The sequence below is a fragment of the Protopterus annectens genome, chromosome 11.part0 (genome assembly GCF_019279795.1).
Source record: "Protopterus annectens isolate FY-2018-M chromosome 11.part0, PAN1.0, whole genome shotgun sequence".
In the NCBI taxonomy this organism is placed as follows: domain Eukaryota; kingdom Metazoa; phylum Chordata; order Ceratodontiformes; family Protopteridae; genus Protopterus; species Protopterus annectens.
The window spans coordinates 613,762,767-613,780,816 of record NC_056745.1 but is presented as its reverse complement, the minus strand read 5'-3'; the positions used below and the strand labels follow the sequence as shown (position 1 = coordinate 613,780,816).

Here is an 18,050-nt window from a genome sequence, read left to right as displayed (position 1 = left end):
TTTTAGTAGGTGTTTAAGCTGTTTAAATGAAGAATAAATAGAATTTAAGCAATTGAAGAATAAGACTTCTACTATCAATTGTGAAGGCTACAAGGGTTCTACAATGATTTTGATGGACCTATAAATTTAATGTAAAGCTATAACTGAAATGTTAGCCTGTCTGATTACATACAAACATTGACTTTTATGTGAAACAAAGTTTTTGTAGACCTTTTGAATGTGGTCCGTGGGCATTCAGGAAATGGCTATGTTTCTGTAGCCCTTTACCTTCCTCAATGGCTGGATCAATGTGTCTTGGGAAGCAGAGACAGGACAAAGTCCACAACATAGGTTACAGGTTCATGCATAGTTATTAAGCATCTGCTCCAGGAGATCATTGAGGAGCCTAGTTAAATTTCACAATTGACCTAAAGCAGTGTCTAGTTAAGTGACTTGCTCTGTTATTAAGGACCTTGGTGCAGTCATGAATATGGAGCTTACCACTGACCAAAAGTTTGCACTAGATTAGGCCTTAAGTGTGACTTGTATGATGTATAAGGGGATCTCTGTCCTCTGTATGGAGGATATGGTTCCACTGTACAACTCGGCCATATCATGGGATCACAGGAGGTTGCTAGGCTATTGACTAGCATGTTATACCCTTGTTCCCTTATGGACCAAGATATACAGTCTGTCTTTGTATGCAAATCTAAGTTCAGCACCTGCTGCCCTGTCAGAGATGGACAGAGGTGAAACCTCCAGTGTAAATGTATGATTTCCCATCCAGTTGTCCACATTATGCTTAAGTAGGGGCATTGAGGAGCTTTCTTTTACATAAATTGGGAAATTGTTCCAGGGGAGTGACAACCTCTGGGAGATATATCTGTGTATCCAGCATGTCCTGTTAATATCGCAGGCTAGTTTAAGATTCCTAGAGCAAGTGAATCATGTCATACTGGATTTGTGGATGTGCAGCAGCTTCTTCAAGACAGGGTCAGAGACTGCTCTGTAGGCCAGGCACAAGTCGCCTCTAAGCAGTCTATACAATACTGAATAAAGTGACAGGGCCTTCAGTCTGTCCGTGTAGGTCATGTGCTGTAGGCCTTGAATTTCTTGTTGAGAAACCTCTTTGGTCTCCAGTTGATGCCGATATCTGATGAGGTACATACACAAGGGAGTATTGTAGTCTATTATTGGTCTGATGAGAGCCTTAGTACAGGGGAGTTGCAACCTTTTTAGCTTTGAATGCTATACCATTGCTTATGAGGTGTGCAGTGTAGAAGGTCTTCCTTACTACTGCAGACACCTGATGATCAAAATTAAGGCTGCTATCAACTTGCGTTCCTAAATCTCTCACCACTGGGTTTGAACTTAAGGGGATATTATTAATGTTGTAATTAGAAGGGGTTTCTCCTTTGCCAAAGGGCATGATAATGCGTTTTTTTGTGTTCAGTTTAAGTGCATGGCTTTGACACCAATCATTTTTCTGTGTAAGCCCATTTTGTAATATGTTGACATCTTTGGGGGAATCGGTGATTGCACCCAGTTTGCAGTCATCAGCAAACTTGGTAAGCCATAGGTCACCTATTTTCACCTGGACTTCTGAAAAATATATACCAAACAAGAGGGAGATTAGCACAGATACTTGTGGAACACAACTGGTAACAGGTCTGCTAGTAGAGCTGGCATCCCCAATTTTGACTGTATGTGTTCTGTTTGTGAGACAGTTGGCAACTCATCTAGTGATGTAAGGGTTAATCCCCAGCTGCATGAGTTTCTCAATGATGCCTGGGTGAGGAATTGTGTCAAAGGGCTTGCTTAAGTTGATATAGGCAGTGTGACCTGTTTTGTCTTCTTCCAGGGCCTTGGTGACATTTTTGAAAAAGTCCACCAGGTTTAGCAGGCAAGATCTGCCCTTACCAAAGCCAAACTGGGTCAGGTCAAGAGTTTGAAGGTTACCTATTTCCTTGTTGATAAGATTCCCAATGATTATCTCCATGGCCTTGCAGATAAGGCTGGCTAGGCTTATGAGTCTAAAGTTTCCAGGATCGGTTGAGGAAACCCCTTTGTGCAAGGGGATTACAGTTGCTGTCTTCCACTCAGCTTTGACAAAGCCAGTGTTTAAACTAAGACTGAAGAGCATGCTCAGCGGTTCCACTAACTCCTGTTTTAGACCATTTAATAAGCAGCCCAGGATGTTGTCCGGTCCCATAGAGGCTGTGTTTTTGGCCTTGGAGAGTGCGACTATGACCTGTTCTCTTCAGATATTAGGCAGAGGACTAGTGACAGGTATGTTATGGGGTATGATTGGTGGGGATAGGGGGGGTGATGCTTTCACCAAACCTGTCCACTAGCTGGTTGGTAATATCCTCAAGTTCAATATAAGTGGTACTGTCCACAGCTAGCTCGGCACAAAGCTGGACCTTCCCTTTTAGATTTTGGATGTAACTAAAGAATGTTTTATGATTTACTTTAGCTAGGGATGCTAATTTAGTTTCATAACTAGCTTTAGAGGACTTTATAAGATGTCTACTCTGCTTTTTTTATGCTTTGGAGGGAGTTCTTCCTTTCCTGGAACTGTTCACTATTGCTTTTTGACATCAGTTCTTTCTCTTATTGTATAACCTGTTTATGTTGGATGTCCACCAGGGTGGCTTCATTTTTTGTGAAGATCTTGATTTGATCCATTCTGGTATGGCTGAGTCTATACATTTATATAGGTGTTTATACAGGACATTTGTGCTCATTGCTGTCAGTATTGGCAGGGGGTCTGAAACTATTTATCTGATTGCTCAGTTGGATATAGTTTGCTTTGGAGAAATTTTTAAACCTTTTTGTTCCTGAGGATGGTTTAGGTACGATTGTTACTTCAAGCAAGACTGATTTATGATCAGACTTATCCAGGGAGGACCCCACACATGGGTGTGGTGCAATGATCCCCCATATTGGTGAGCACTGTGTCAAGGATGTTTGAGCCCCTTGTGGTGGTGCTGACTATCTGCTCCAGAGCATTTGTATTGACAATGTCCAGGAACCTTTGAGCGAGCGCATTTGTGCTCATATATGTTACCTAATCGATGGAAGAATAGTTAAATTCACCCATGACCAGGGTATTTGGCTGTACTGAGAGAGACTCAAGTAGGTCCAGGTAGGCTGTGTGATTTTTGTGGCTCATGGTGGGGGACCTATAGCTAGCAATGACATGGAAGGGGGTCTTTCCTACAGTTAGTTTTACTTGGAGTAACTGTAGGGAGTTCATAGGTTCATAGGTTCATAGGTTCATACTAGGCTATCTGCCCGAGGGCATTTACAAGCCTAGCCCATAGTTTTGTGGCTTCCCTTTAGTATGGGGAACTATACCCATTATTTTGCTGTGCCTCTGTTGAGCAGTGACACTGAGGTAATCCCTGGGGTATATCTGCGATCTCCCATCCATTGGTCAAGATTTCTCTTGAACAAGGCCAGCGAGGTGCTCTGCCTCACATATACCGGGATTTTATTCCACAGCATAGGGAGTCTTTGGGTGATGAATCTATCCCTCCAGCACGTCCTATTAATAGCCGTGTCGAGGTTTAAGTCTCCCGCCCTTGTGGCTCTGACGGATCTAGATTTTTTGAGGTGAAGCATATTCATCAAATCTGGGTTTGACATGGCCTTGTATGTTAGGCAACGTACTGTTTAACGAGTCTCGAGGTATATATGTCTCGAATGAAGGTGGAAATCCCTCTTCCTTTGCTTGTTTCATGTTTGTTGTGTGATCTGAATGTGTGAAAGGCATTGTAGGCCTGCATGGCCATGGTACTCTCTGAGGCCTTGAACCATGTCTCTGTGACTGCGCAGACATTAGCATCTTCCAGGGTGAGAAGTGCTTCAAGTGAGTGCAGTTTCTGATTTAGACTCCTAGGATTAAGCAGCATAACCCTGAGTTTGTTTCTGGAGGATATTTTTATGTCAGGAATTTTGTTCTTATGTCATTGCATAAAAAGGCACTATGGGGGAGGCAAGTACCTTTGCCATCAACCTAAAGCCTAGAGGTGACAGGTGAAGACCATCTCAGGCAAAGCAGCATGGTCTGTAAACCATATCATCCCAGGCTGTCAGATACTGGATTTCCCTAGATTGACACCAAAAGCTAAGTCAATTGTTGAAGTCAATCATTTTTTGTTTGTATTGTGGCATCATCCTTGGTGAGGGAAGAATGCTGCTTAGGGCTAGGGGCATACCTACCTGGGACACATAATCAGAAAACTCCATCATGTCTCTCTTCATATAGTCCAGTGAGGTACGTCTCAAGTCATTCACTCCAACATGGACTATGACAGAGTCATAACAGTGCTTGTTGTTGAGAGACTTTAGAGCGTGGGTGATTTGGTGGATCCTGGCACCAGACAGGCAGCTGACAAAAACCTGCTCCCTGTCCAACCTAGTGAGGGGCACATCTGTGTGTCTCACTATGGAGCTGCCTATTATCAAGACATTTGGTTTAGAAATGTTTTGCCTTAGGGGCTTATTGAGGGAGACACTGATGCATGTGTTATCATGTGTAGTGGATGCGGTTGGGACCATATTATGTGCAGAAGGTTTGCACTTGGGAGGTCTTTGCTCTTTTGCAATATTTCTAGTGAGTACCTCCATGTATGGGAGTTTATAGGTTAATAAGTTTATAGGTAGGTACTAGGCTATCTGCCTGAGGGCATTTATAAGCCTAGCCAGAGTGTGTCAGCTTTCGCCGCCCCATTGATTAATTAACTGATCCTCTGTCAAGCAGAGCCAATGAAGTGATCCCAGCGGTGTATTTTCTGTTACCCATCCACTCTTCAAGGTTTCTCTTGAAGAGTGTTAGTGAGTGACTCTGCCTGATACCATTTGGAACTTTGTTCCAAAGCATGGGGAGTCTCTGTGACATGAATATATCCCTCCAGCATGTTCTATTCATTATTGTGGTGAGGTTTAGCTCACTAGAGCATGTGGCTTGCAGTGACTTGGATTTCTTTAGGTGGAGCATGTCCATCAATTCTGAGTTGGACATGGCTTTGTAAGTCAGGCAGAGATCACCTCTGAGTAAGTGATATGCCACTGAGTACAGCCAGAGATTTTTTCAGTCGGGCTGCATAGGACATATGTCTGAGGCCAGTAATCCTCTTGGTGAGGTACTTTTGTGGTCTTTCCAGCTTTTGGAAGTGTCTTGTGAGGTACATCTCAAATGGGGCATTGTACTCTATGATGGGTCTAATCAGTGATGAGTAGAGGGGCACTATAACCTCTTTATTTCTAGACGTGAACCCTTTAGTAATTAGATGGGCCACATAGAAGGATTTCCTAACTACTGTGGCAATATGATTGTCAAAGGAGAGATTACTATCTACCTGGGTCCCCAGATATCTTATTACCTCTTCTGTATTAAGGGGGCTGCCACCTATGTGGTAATTCGTAGGTGTTTTGTTTTTCCCAAATGGGATGACTATGCATTTTTTTAGCATTTAGCTTGAGGCCATGACTTTGACACCAGGTGTCCGTCTCAGTAAGGCCCTTTTGAAGGATGTCCATGTCAGCTGGAGAGTCAATTATGGCTCCCAGCTTGCAGTCATCAGCGAACTTGATTAGCCATAGTCCTCCTATGTTTGCCTGTACTTCTGAGAAGTATATGCTGAACAGTAGGGGTCCCAGAACCGAGCCTTGCAAGACACCACTTGTGACTGGTTTAGAGTCGGACCAGGAGCCCCCTATTCTTACCATGTGAATTCTGTCTGCAAGCCAGTTGGCAACCCATCTCATGACATAGGGGTTTATGTTCAGGCTGGTGAGTTTTTCTGTAATACCCGAGTGGGGAATGGTGTTGAAAGCCTTGGAGAGGTCAAGGTAGGCTGTGTGAACCACCTTTCCCTCATCTATGGCCTTGGTGACTGTCTCGAAGAAGTCAACCAGGTTTAGTAGGCATGATCTGCCCTTAACAAAGCCGAACTGGGTCGGGTCAACTGTTTGAAGGTTCCCAATGTCTTCATTAATGAGTTCCATGATGATGCTTCCATAGCGTTGCAGACCAGGCTAGTCAGGCTTATGGGGTGATAGTTATACACACACACACACACACACACACACACACATATATATATATATATATATATATATATATATATATATATATATATATATATATATATATTTATATCTATGAAAATATAGATGTAGATATGTGTGTGCATGTGTATGTATGTATGTATGTATATATATATATATATATATATATATATATATATATATATATATATATATATCTATATATCTATATACCTATATATATATATATATATATATATATATATATATATATATATATAGACAGAGAGAGAGAGAGAGATTTGTTCATTAAACCAGAAGTTAATAAAATGGTTTGCCAATACTATGAGCATGCTTGTTTTGGTTATTGTGGATGGTATCCCAGCCTGTTTTCATAAATATTCCTTTTACTGTATCATTTCTAGTGGCAAAATCAAGGAAATGAGTTTGATTTTCCTTTCAGACAAAAAAGAATGGTGTCGTGATCTGTGTTAACTACATATGGTAAATCCATGAGGGAGCAGAACCACTCTAAGTTTGTTAGCAAAACATGTACTATATATATATATATATATATATATATATATATATATATATATATATATATATATATGTGTGTGTGTGTGTGTGTGTGTGTGTGTGTGTGTGTGTGTGTAGTATTATTTGCTGTATTTCAATTGCCTGCTGAATAACACAGTAACACATGTCTTACCCCTAGCAAACTACTAAAGTGATCATTTAAAAGCCATAAAGAAATTTCTACTTACTTTCACATAGTTTACATCCCCACTTTTCCCCACTTTCCACATTAAGAGTTACCGCAATATGAGGAGTGATCAATTTTTAGACCATGAAAGCAACGCCCATAGTATACTTTTGTGATCACAGGCATGTGAAAGAAATAATGACCATAGCATTGGGTTTCACTTACTGCATTCATATACAATGCACTGCCCTCCCTGGCAAGTCATACTGATGACCTTTTATGAGTGATCATGTAATGTTTTTATTTTACAGATTCTGGCTGTTAACCTCATACCCTGTCCTTTTACCAGTAGTATGATATCTGATTACTAAGTGAGTCAAAGAAATAATGGCCAGAGTAATGCATTTCATCTTCCTTCTCACAAACATAGACCCACATGCTGACTGCTATAACTGAATAAATAAAAATGAAATTGAGTGGGTTTGCTGTTGTGGGTAGTATTTACTATTTTTATTTAACTATAACTAGAAGAGAAAACATCACTGACGTTGAGAGTATCTGTTCCCATGTTCAACCTCTTTCCAAATAACTAGATATCACTGGGTAGATAGTGAGATTAGATCTTATAAGCAACCACTTTCAAATAGTTATCCCAGATAGCATCAGGGTATTGACGAAGGAATCCATATATGCTGATGAATAGTATAGTATGATTCTTCACTTCCAAGTGGAATTTTATATTTATTTTATATAGTAGCTGTAGCAACTCACTTCATTTGTACACTTACGTTCTTATGAGGCATTATACCTTAAGTTATCCTAGGTGTAGAAAACTGCTCTTTTTTGTTTTTGAATTTTACAGTTTAAAGTGGCATGCCAAAGCTAAACTGCCTTGGCAGCCACTATTCTGGCAATTACCCATGCATTATAGGAGTTGGGAGATTAAGTTTGGCTTCGAAAAGTATCAGTTCATGTGTCTAACTGATATGGATTATTTAAAATGTATAACTGCTATAAGCTATTAATTTCAGGCTTAACCAATGCCAGTTACTCTGTCTTAATCACTATGAAACATTCTTCTAAAGCTGTGTAATGTAACTAATGTTTCATTCTAATACGAAAAATATTTTACTCTGCATTCAGAATGTGTTTCACAGTTGAGGTTATAACTGAAAAAAATCAAATGTTAAGTTAAGAATAGCAGCACTGGAAGCCTTGAAATGTTATGCTAAAAATCAAGAGTAATTTATTTTATTATTATTTTAATAAAAATAGAAGGTACATTTGATGTTCTGATTTTTCCTAATCAGTTTCCTACTGCTGCCAAACTGTTTCCCAGGTATGAAGTATTATATCGGTTTCAAAATGTGTGAACTATTATGAGAACTCATTAACGCTTCCCTAAAGGGTTACTTGACTTTGGATGGGTTTTCTACAGCTTGATCTAAGTTCAGCATCTCCTACCCTAAATATCGATTGGCTTTTAGTTCATAGCATTCCACTAAGAAAAAAATGTTCTTAAAGAAATAGTCCAGAGTTAATTTAAATAGACGTATCAGCATAAACCCCACTGCACAGATGTGTTCAGTTGTGCTGCTGCACCTTTTTGTGGTTAAAATTTATGTACCTTCCCACACGGGCAATATCGCTTAACCAGGAAATGTGCAGAATTATCAAATCCTTAACTTAACATCTGTGCCCTACTCAAATGAATGCTGCAGCAGCCTGCATTACAAAGCTGCCCAGCTCCAAGCTGACAGCACACAGGCACAGACCCCATTCCACTCAATGATACACATACATACAGGCACAAATACATACATGCAAACACACACACATACACACACACACACACACACACACACACACACACACACACACACACACACACACACACACACACACACACACACACACAAGCAGACTGCTCCCTGTAGAACTGTCGGCTCTCAAAATGCCAGGTACTGACAAATACAAGAAAAAAAGACCAGAAAATGCAGAAGAAGAGCAAATATCTAACATCTTTCTTCTCCTACAAACTTTTTTTTTTTGCAGAGGGTAAGCCTTTCTGCAGCCCCTATACCCTCCAAAATTCTCTCTCTCTCTCTGTATATGTATATATATATATATATATATATATATATATATGTATGGGTCTACCTTAACCCATCGAAATTAGGTTTCAACTAAACGTAATCAGGCAAACTCCTTTTCGTGAAAGTGCATTTTTTCGAAAATGCACTTTCACGAAAAGGCAACTAAACAAACAGCGATGGGGGCAGTTGCTTAGATCACAGCACAGCGAAGATAAAGGAATATTCCCTTCCCCCACTGTAATGTGATCTCAGAGTGAGAATATAAAAGTAGTGGTGTGTGGGGGTGCAGGGGGGGCTTGCCCCCTGCGTAAATATGGCTAGTATTGTGATGGGGGTTTTTTTGTGTTTTTTTTTTGTTTTCAGTTTATTTCTCTTTCGCAAAAGTGCATTTGTTCGAAAATGCACTTTCATGAAAAAGAGTTCACCTGATTGCATTTCAGTGAAATGTAATTTCTATAGGTCAAAGTAGACCCATACACACACACATATATATATATATATATATATATATATATATATATATATAGATATATATATATACATATATATAGAGAGATAGATATAGATATGTATACAGATATATATAGATATAAATAGATATAGATATATATATATATACAGATATACATATGTATATATATATATATATATATATATATATATATATATATATATATATATAGCTATATACTAACTCCAATACTGCCATACCTTGAAGAACAGGGAATATTCTGAGAAATGTCCATCTTTGACTTAATATATATATGTCAGTTTTTTCAGCCATTCAGTCTTAAAATTATGTTATTTCACTATAGTGGATCTGTAAATTTTGAATGGTACCTAAGCAGATAAAGAGCAAGACAGACAGACTCTTAGACACTTCCATGTACGCTTTCAATACTATTTATCTAGACTGTCAATTTGTGCAAGACAAAGCTGTCCCATATAAAATGCACAGGTTTTACCCCACTCAGATAATGGATAGGTGCACACCACTATTTAGTATCATACACCTCTGCATTCTCTTTAGGTTCATAGGTTAGTACTTGACTAACTGCCCTTGTAAGCCAATTTAAGTCTAGCTAATTATCCCTTGTGAGACTCGAACCCTGCACCTTGTGTTAATAAGGCAAATGCCTTAGCCATTAGGCCACCCTCCCAACCCCTGTACTTGCATAGTATAGCGTTTTGGGGTTCTACATTATAAAAATACCTTGAGTAAGAGGTATAGAAGAGGTACTCTAGGGCTACTTATGGGGCCTCATAAGCATAGGTGATGTCCCTGGCAGCCACGTTTAAATACAGTGTCAAAACTTTTATTGTCCAGTGGTGCAAAGGCGCACTTCCAGTAACAGGGTGTTCTACGAAATGAACACGAATACAAGCTGCCACAGGGTGACTTTGCATACCATAGGTCCCAACCAATCTGGAGATATGTTTGAACATGAACAGCAGATATTTACAACCTGTATTAGCAGACAGAATAAAGTGTGACAACTGATGAGTGCTGTGGGGTAGTAATGTGTTAACAGAGGCCACAATCATGCTGTAGCTTTTCAGTGCTTCCTGTAGCACTAATTCCACTTATGTGTTATTGGAACATCAGTTCCACCAATTTGTTGACAGGCATGTTATTCTTTATCATGTCACAATAGACTACAACATATTATTGTGCCCCTTTATATAATACAGTGATATTACAAATAACATCTAGAGTGCATGCTCTCCCATTTTAATATAATATTTGTTTTATTCTTGCTTTCCAGAAAGTTGTAAGCTGCCCAGGTTAACTTCTTAGTCAAATTCCTGCCCCACTCCCCACCTCCATTCTACACCACAATGTACCTTGGCCTAGCTGAGGATCTGAGAATTTGATTTAGTGTTCCTTTGCCTGCGATAAATACATACTGAGGAGGAAGGATGTTCTTCTTACTACTTGGAGACACATGTTTTCTTGTCAAACTGGGGCAGCAGTAGTTCACAGTAGTCAGTCAGCTGAATATGAAAAATGCTAGGAAAATCTTGCTTTGTTTTTCCCCTCGTACCTTCCTCCAGTAATGTATCCATGTGATGATGAGCACTTGGTAGTAGACAAGAACTCTGGGAAATTTTCTATGACCTTAGTCATTGCTTGTGTGCTGTGATTCTTGAAAAGGTCTTAGCTAGCTGTAGTCAGAACATGCCATCTCATACAACTTAAAGTTGAGGCACGGCAGTATATGAAAACATACCATTTCCAATTGTCTCTGACTCAGTCTGTAAGAAGGGCTGTAGATTATTTAACCAGTTATGGCAATGCATTATATCCAATTAACCAATAGAAGAAGAAGAAGCATCAAAAATGATTGATTATCAAAGCCAAAGCAGGGATAAAACATATCAATGTCAGTTATTACTGTTGTTAATTTTTTTGAATATGAGTTTCTCTCAAATAATATGGCATTAGTGGTGACTGCTGTTAATTATTCTTCTGAAGTCAAACATGTGTTTGCCATTTTTGTGCAAATTGTAATAATATCTGTTTCAGGTGAATAAAGGACTCCCTTTATTTACTCTGTGTAGGAGGTCAACCACTTATTGCTGTATTGCATTGTCGTATCTTGTTGCCTAAAACCAGGTTAACAAAACACCTCAATTTCATCTTATCTGTTCCCAGATTATTTCTGTATTGTTGTGTGGGTGTGGTTTGCTATCGCTGACTGACAGTTTAAGGCAAGATGCTGTTCTAGATTTAAATAAGAAATGCAGGACCTTAAATGAAAATGTGTCTTGCGTGGACATAATACTTAATGTGGTTTAATGCTGGATTTATCTTGTCTACTATTTACATAGAAGAACATTTGGAATTCCTGGTTGCCCATTATAACAAAATAAACGCCAAAAGCCTATTCATTTATTTGGCAATGTGACTGACCCACATAATTATGCTGATCTCTTCTTTAACAGATATTCAGAAAAGATGTGATTATTCCTGAGAATGGAACCAAGAAAAGAAAGGCAAAGACTATAGCAGGAAAATTGTCTGGATGGATATTTCTCTTTTGTGGCATCTGCTCAGAAAACATTGATATGCTTAATTGGGATGTTCTGGAGGTGGACTGCAAACTTTATTTCCTTTTCTTCATCAGTTCCTTGTTTTTCCACCATGTGGAGGGAGTAAAGTTAAAGGATAGTGTATCTTGGAGGAAAACAATGGAGATTTTGTAGCACTGCAGTTTGGTTTACTTTCCTGTTTTTCTGACAAGATTCCATTTAAGGATTGTAAACAAATGTAATGGATGGCTCATCAGAAATGAGCAGACATGGAAAAAGTCCGGTAAGCCACAAGTTGGAAGATCAGAAAAAGGTAAGAGGCAATCAGTTTTGAATATCAATGTGGATTCATATTGCTGAGTTTGTTACATCTTTTATGACTATTTAGTCTGTACTGAAAATAAATCAGTTGGATAGATTTGCTTTGAAAATACTTGTAAAAAGAAAAATCAGTATAATTATACATGAAACTGCACCCATATGTTAACATAATCATCTTTTTTTTCAGAATGTATTTATTTGGTTAGGTGATACAACGTTCATTCAGCATTTCACTTTAAGTAGAGTATTACAGTGTAGCAACACAGAAATATGAAGATAAATTCAGAGATAAAATAAAAAAACATAATTAGCTAGTTGTTATCAATACTGTACCTTGCTTGAAGTCAAATGAATGAAAAAATAAACTGTCATATTGAGTACTCTTAACATTTCCAAAAGTATGCTATATGGATTTAATAATGTTGCAGAAGATAAAATCAGCTAATTCTCACAATTCACATTTTGAAAATAAAATTGTATATTTATTAAATAAAGATTTGAAATCCACAAAAAAGTAAAAGGGCATAAACAGTTGATGGTAGTAGAGAAATTTATTCTAGTCCTGAATAAACTAACTTTTTCAATAGCAACTTAAAACCAAGGGTGCATGCAAGCATCCTCTTTATACCCCAATAAGTATATTTTTCAGAGCAACTGTGAGAAACAATGTCTCATAAATCTTCGAACATCTAAAATTGTCTAACCTAATGTGCACACCAGAGATCTGTGTACAATATATGTTTACAGATATAAATAGTCCCATAAAAAAGGCATTTTACAGTTATTAGGGCAACTGCAGAAAATGAGATGTACATTTTATAAACACATATGGGCAATATTCTGAAAGTTATATACATTTTTAGCTTTTAGTTGAAGGGTAACATGCAACAATATGTAGTGTGAGTAAAGAATATAAATTTTTGGCTGCACCTGTGTTTACTTATGTATTTTCTGCATTTCTGAAAGGCATAACAGGGTATTATTTCATTCTTAAGCCTGAGTAGTGGGACATCGTGAGCAGAAAGTGTGTCTGAGAGCGATCAGCTTTGCTTGTTACCCATCAGCAATATCTGTCTCACGTCCCTGGAGGGCCTTATTGAACTTTTTTAAAACGGTTAAATGTGTCTACGGCTGAAATCATTTCTAGCTGTGGATTTGCCAGTCACTGCAAAGCTGGCAGGCTTTCAGACATCTGAAATGAGCAGTCATTTCACAGAATATTTTATAACCAACACAGGCATAACATTACAGATATAAGTTAGAATCAAGAATAATAAATATCTTTATGTGTGCATAAGTAACAACAACAACAAGTATAATGTGCTACTAATGTTAGAGCATCAGTTTAAATATTAGTCTGGGTTTGTTCTCTGAATTGTCATGCCATTGTAATAACAGTGTAGTATAAAATATATACAAAAGAACCACCAATATGAATGCAGAAAGCAGTGCAGTATGGTAAAAGAATAAAATTTGGGTCATTTGAGGAATGATAAACAGTAGAGTTTTGCTGGTACAGAGAGTTAGGGGATGCACACAGTACAACTGGAGAAAAAATGGGGAGACATGAGGGATATATATCATGCGGTGATGCTACTAAGGGAAATATTCCCATGGAAGCATAAAAGGGAATAGGAATTATGGATGCTGCAAACCAACTGCATATTTTAATAAGTTTAGAGCTGAAGTACCACTAAATCTTGAATGCTGACCATTTAGGTCAATATAATGCTGACCATTTAGGTCAATATAGTAGTAGAAAAGGGGCATATCTGTGTGCAAAGTAAACGTTTCTTCTGATTAATCTTCAAGCACATGACCAAGCCAGTGTACACCGATATGAGATGACAGAATGCCAGTAATGAGAAAATCAAAACTTGCAAATGAAGCAGCGTTCTGTGTGCTTGTTATATGTAATATGCACTGCTGAAGGTTGTGCTGATAGTCTCTGCTATGTCTTCCTATTTTGTGACTAAGTAAAGAGAAAAAGAATGCATTGCATGGAAAACGCAGTCGTGTTATTATTTAATAAGGAAAACACAATCACTTGTATTATTACATTTTAGGATCATAGAAAGGAAAAGTGTGAAAACAAGTAATTGCAGAGCATGAAAAGAGTCATATAAATGAATATTCCCTTGGCAACTAATTACAAGTACGCATATTTTGTTAGTGTTGCACATAAAAGGCAACATTTATAAAATGAAATGAAGTATATTAGTTAATAATATGAATGCAATTTATCAAAGTGTTAGATGCAAGTACCTATTTGTATGTAAAGTTTTGTATTCCCTACAATCCTACTTTTTTGCACACTAATGATTATTATATTGGCCTAGTTCTTTTATTTTAAGGAGAACTGCCAACCTTCTTCTGATTTTTGCATAAGGTAAACCTTTAATACTGTAAAACCGATACCACAGAACCTTACAGAAAACAAAATACTCATTTTCCTATAAAAATGAATATTCCCTTTTTCCCATGGTTGGATGATCCCAAAATATAGGGGGTATAGGTGGCCCTTACACAGGTTGAGGAATACATTTTCCTTAAGTATGAATTTGTTTACTTTTGTGATTTATTTGCTTCCATATTTTATATATTATGGCTTTTTGCAGTGTTCATTTAATGTTCTGGCTTTTTGTCTTTGAATGTTTTGATGCACTATGATGAATCCCTCCTGATTCAATTTAATATAGTTCAAGATTGTGCACTGGAAAACATGAAGCATTTTGCATTAAGAAGTATAATTTTCTAAGACTAGTGAAAGAAGGATGGAGCAATACAATGGATTTTAGCAGATTTTTGAGTAAAGGAACTGATTCAGTTAACTGTATTGTTACTGAGTTTAATAGAGTTTTTGGAATAGTTGACAAGGCAGAGTATGCTCATCCTGTGGCATGATGATGGAAAAGTATACTTTGTGGTACATGACAAGCATGTTTCGGGCACTAGGGGGCACTGGAGCTGCAGCCAGCTGGTCCTTGAAGTACTTTCTGTGATATCACTATACTCTCACCCACTGTAGAGGGAGAATGAAGCTTTCTATCTAACAAGTAAAGGAAGTTGAGAGTTTGGTATCATCTCAGGCATTTAGTTCTTATGAGAGATTATTACAATGTTATGTAGTCTAGCATTGCTGAGGATCTGCTTGCATCTACCTGTCTATCTACGTATCTGTCTGTTTATTTTCTGTGGTCTGTACTATGTCAGCATCTGAATATTTAACTTCAGGAAAAATGATGGTGGTTATGAATCACTTCGAACCCATAACTAACATAATATCTTCCTGCCACAAATCTATGGGTTCTTGGGATGGTTAAGAGATATTCTACTAGACACTGTAAGCCATTTGCACACCATGTGGCATTTAAGGGTCCAGGATAAGACTACGGTGTCACAATTTGCCAGAGCAATTAAGAGTTCTGAGCTGCTATTATCTGTTAAGTTTTGCAAAGACTGAAATCCCACTGAAAAGTAAGAAATTGACTGTGCACAACTAGATTTGAATGGTATGCATTCAATTTACATATACATGTTTTAAAATTTTATTCAAACAGATGTTTGACTTTATTTATTTTGGAGGGTATAATCATCATTTTCTTGGTATTCAAACTGTTGTATGCTGTAGATGTCTTTGATGAAAGTTGGTCAAGATGGAAGTCTAGACAAATGTTAAGGATAGTTCTGGCTATGACTGGTACCAAACTGATGGCTAATAAGGATGCATAATGATACTGGAAATGTTTGATTTAAAGTTACCACTTAATGGTGCATGGTATATACAGTCACAATGCTGATGCTATAGTATACAAATTGGGTGACCATAACTGGAATAGGGTTATGCATCTGTGTTTGCCTCACTGCAGCTGTGAGAGTTTAAAAAGAAGTGCATCACCACAAACCAGCGCGATTAAATAAGAGTGACCTTTAATATTAACACCAGGAAAAGAACATAATACTTCTGAAGTGTCTTTTATTTCAGTGTGTCATGTTTTAAGCATCTCTGTTTAATGTATTACAAATGTCTTTCTTGTAAATTACATTTGTAAATCCTATGGCTCAAATCAAATACATAATTTGGTTGAAGATCATGGTACTCCTGTGAACACAATAAACAGAATACTGGAATAGAAAGTGCCACTGGTTATTTCATGGTTACTAAGTAAACCATTTTCCAGTATCTGTAATAACTGTAAGAGAAATCTAGAATTTGCTGTCAGTTATGTTTCAGCAGTATATAAACACACATACACTGTGCTGAAAGAATGAGGCCACAACCCATAAAGTCCATCTGCCCCTTATGTCCATCTGAATAAGTGCCTAGTCTTCATGCCAGTGAATAAACCTCAACTCATTGTTTATCAGAGGGACACAAGTAGCATGGCTACTAGCTGACTTCCAGTTGGCAGCTATGGAAGATTATTCTGTGCACTTCTGTCTGCTCAAAATAAATAAATACATAAATCCATCCCACGCTCCCCTCTAAACCCTCTGGTTCCAGTCATTGTATTATCATTTGAAGCACAGAACCTATGTGTTATTCCTTTTAAATGCACGAGATGAAATGCCCTCAGATGAATAAATGAATGACCCTTGTGGCATCCCGTTTGTTAATACCCTCCCTGATAATACCCTAATACCCACGAGCGAACAAGCGCTTGCTGTTCTTTTTGATCCACCTTCTCCTAGGTCACGCCTTCCTTCACTTACATTTGTGCACAGTAATGTCTATAATTTTCCCTGTGTGCTTCATCACTCTTTGTACTGTTTGTGTGTATACACTCTCTCGGATATACATGTGGTATAAATATATTATCAGTGCATTATAATCTAACTGATACAGTATCCACTTTAGCTGTACTACTTTTCCTGAGCCTATCATGTCTCCTTCTTTAACTCTCCAGTACCTGTTGTATCATTTTAACTATGGCATCCACCCTCACTCAGGCACTTCTTCTTCCCTTCCATCAGTTACATCACTGACAGCTTAGCATATGTCTCTGTGTTGCTTTGCAAAATTTCACCCATCTCTACCTATCTTTCAACATTAAGTCTTTAGATGAAATAAAACATTTGAAGTAAATGTTTACCCCATATTTTCACTCATGTAGGCATAATTTCCTAACATGGTCCTACTGAAGTCAGGAATTGTCAGACTCGGAACAACCCAGGACTTTTTCCTCACAGACACCATTCTTAATGGCCTTAATGATGCAAACTGGAAAAACAACAGTGGTAAAGCACAACTTTGCACATCTGAATGCCATCAGTATCTGCTTTATGTCACACCTCCTCTACAGATTGATCTTGATATCATTGTATGTAAGCCATCCATTCTGGTCATCACTGAGAAATAAAAGACTTGGGCATCCTGCCACCAGGATGGATGTACCAGACTAAAATGTGAAAGATCACATAAAGGTACTACAGTTGTTGCTTTCATGGTCTATTAGTTGATCATTCCTAAATCTGAACCAGAGGGATTCTCTGCCAATCTCTAGTAGGATTTATTTTCCCACATATTTATCCCTAGTTTGCATTTATCATTTCCCCAGTTATCCAAGAGACTGGTAATAATACCTTATTTTGACAGGAAAACAACATCAAAGAAGAGCTCCTAATTGTGGGTAATTTCAGTATTGATTTGATATCTCCAAGCCAATTACCACTCATCTTGTAAACTTATGACTACACTCGTCAGCATACGTATCACAAGAAGTATACCCTCAAGAAGTGCACTTGACTGTATACTTATCTCATGATGCAATCATAGCTCTTCAAGTGACATCATGCCAGCATCCATCAGTGACCACTTCTTCATCTTTGCATGCTGTCCTGACAGCAGAGTCTGAATA

General features: G+C 37.9%; 1 long non-coding RNA gene across 1 annotated transcript in view; it reads left to right on the top strand.

Moving 5' to 3' along the window:
• Positions 1-12,178, top strand: part of LOC122815521 — a 1,099,169-nt gene extending 1,086,991 nt beyond the window's left edge. Inside the window, exon 4 of the long non-coding RNA XR_006366960.1 lies at positions 11,785-12,178. This is a non-coding gene — a long non-coding RNA (uncharacterized LOC122815521). The remainder of the gene's footprint in view (positions 1-11,784) is intronic.
• Positions 12,179-18,050: the final 5,872 nt, after the last annotated feature.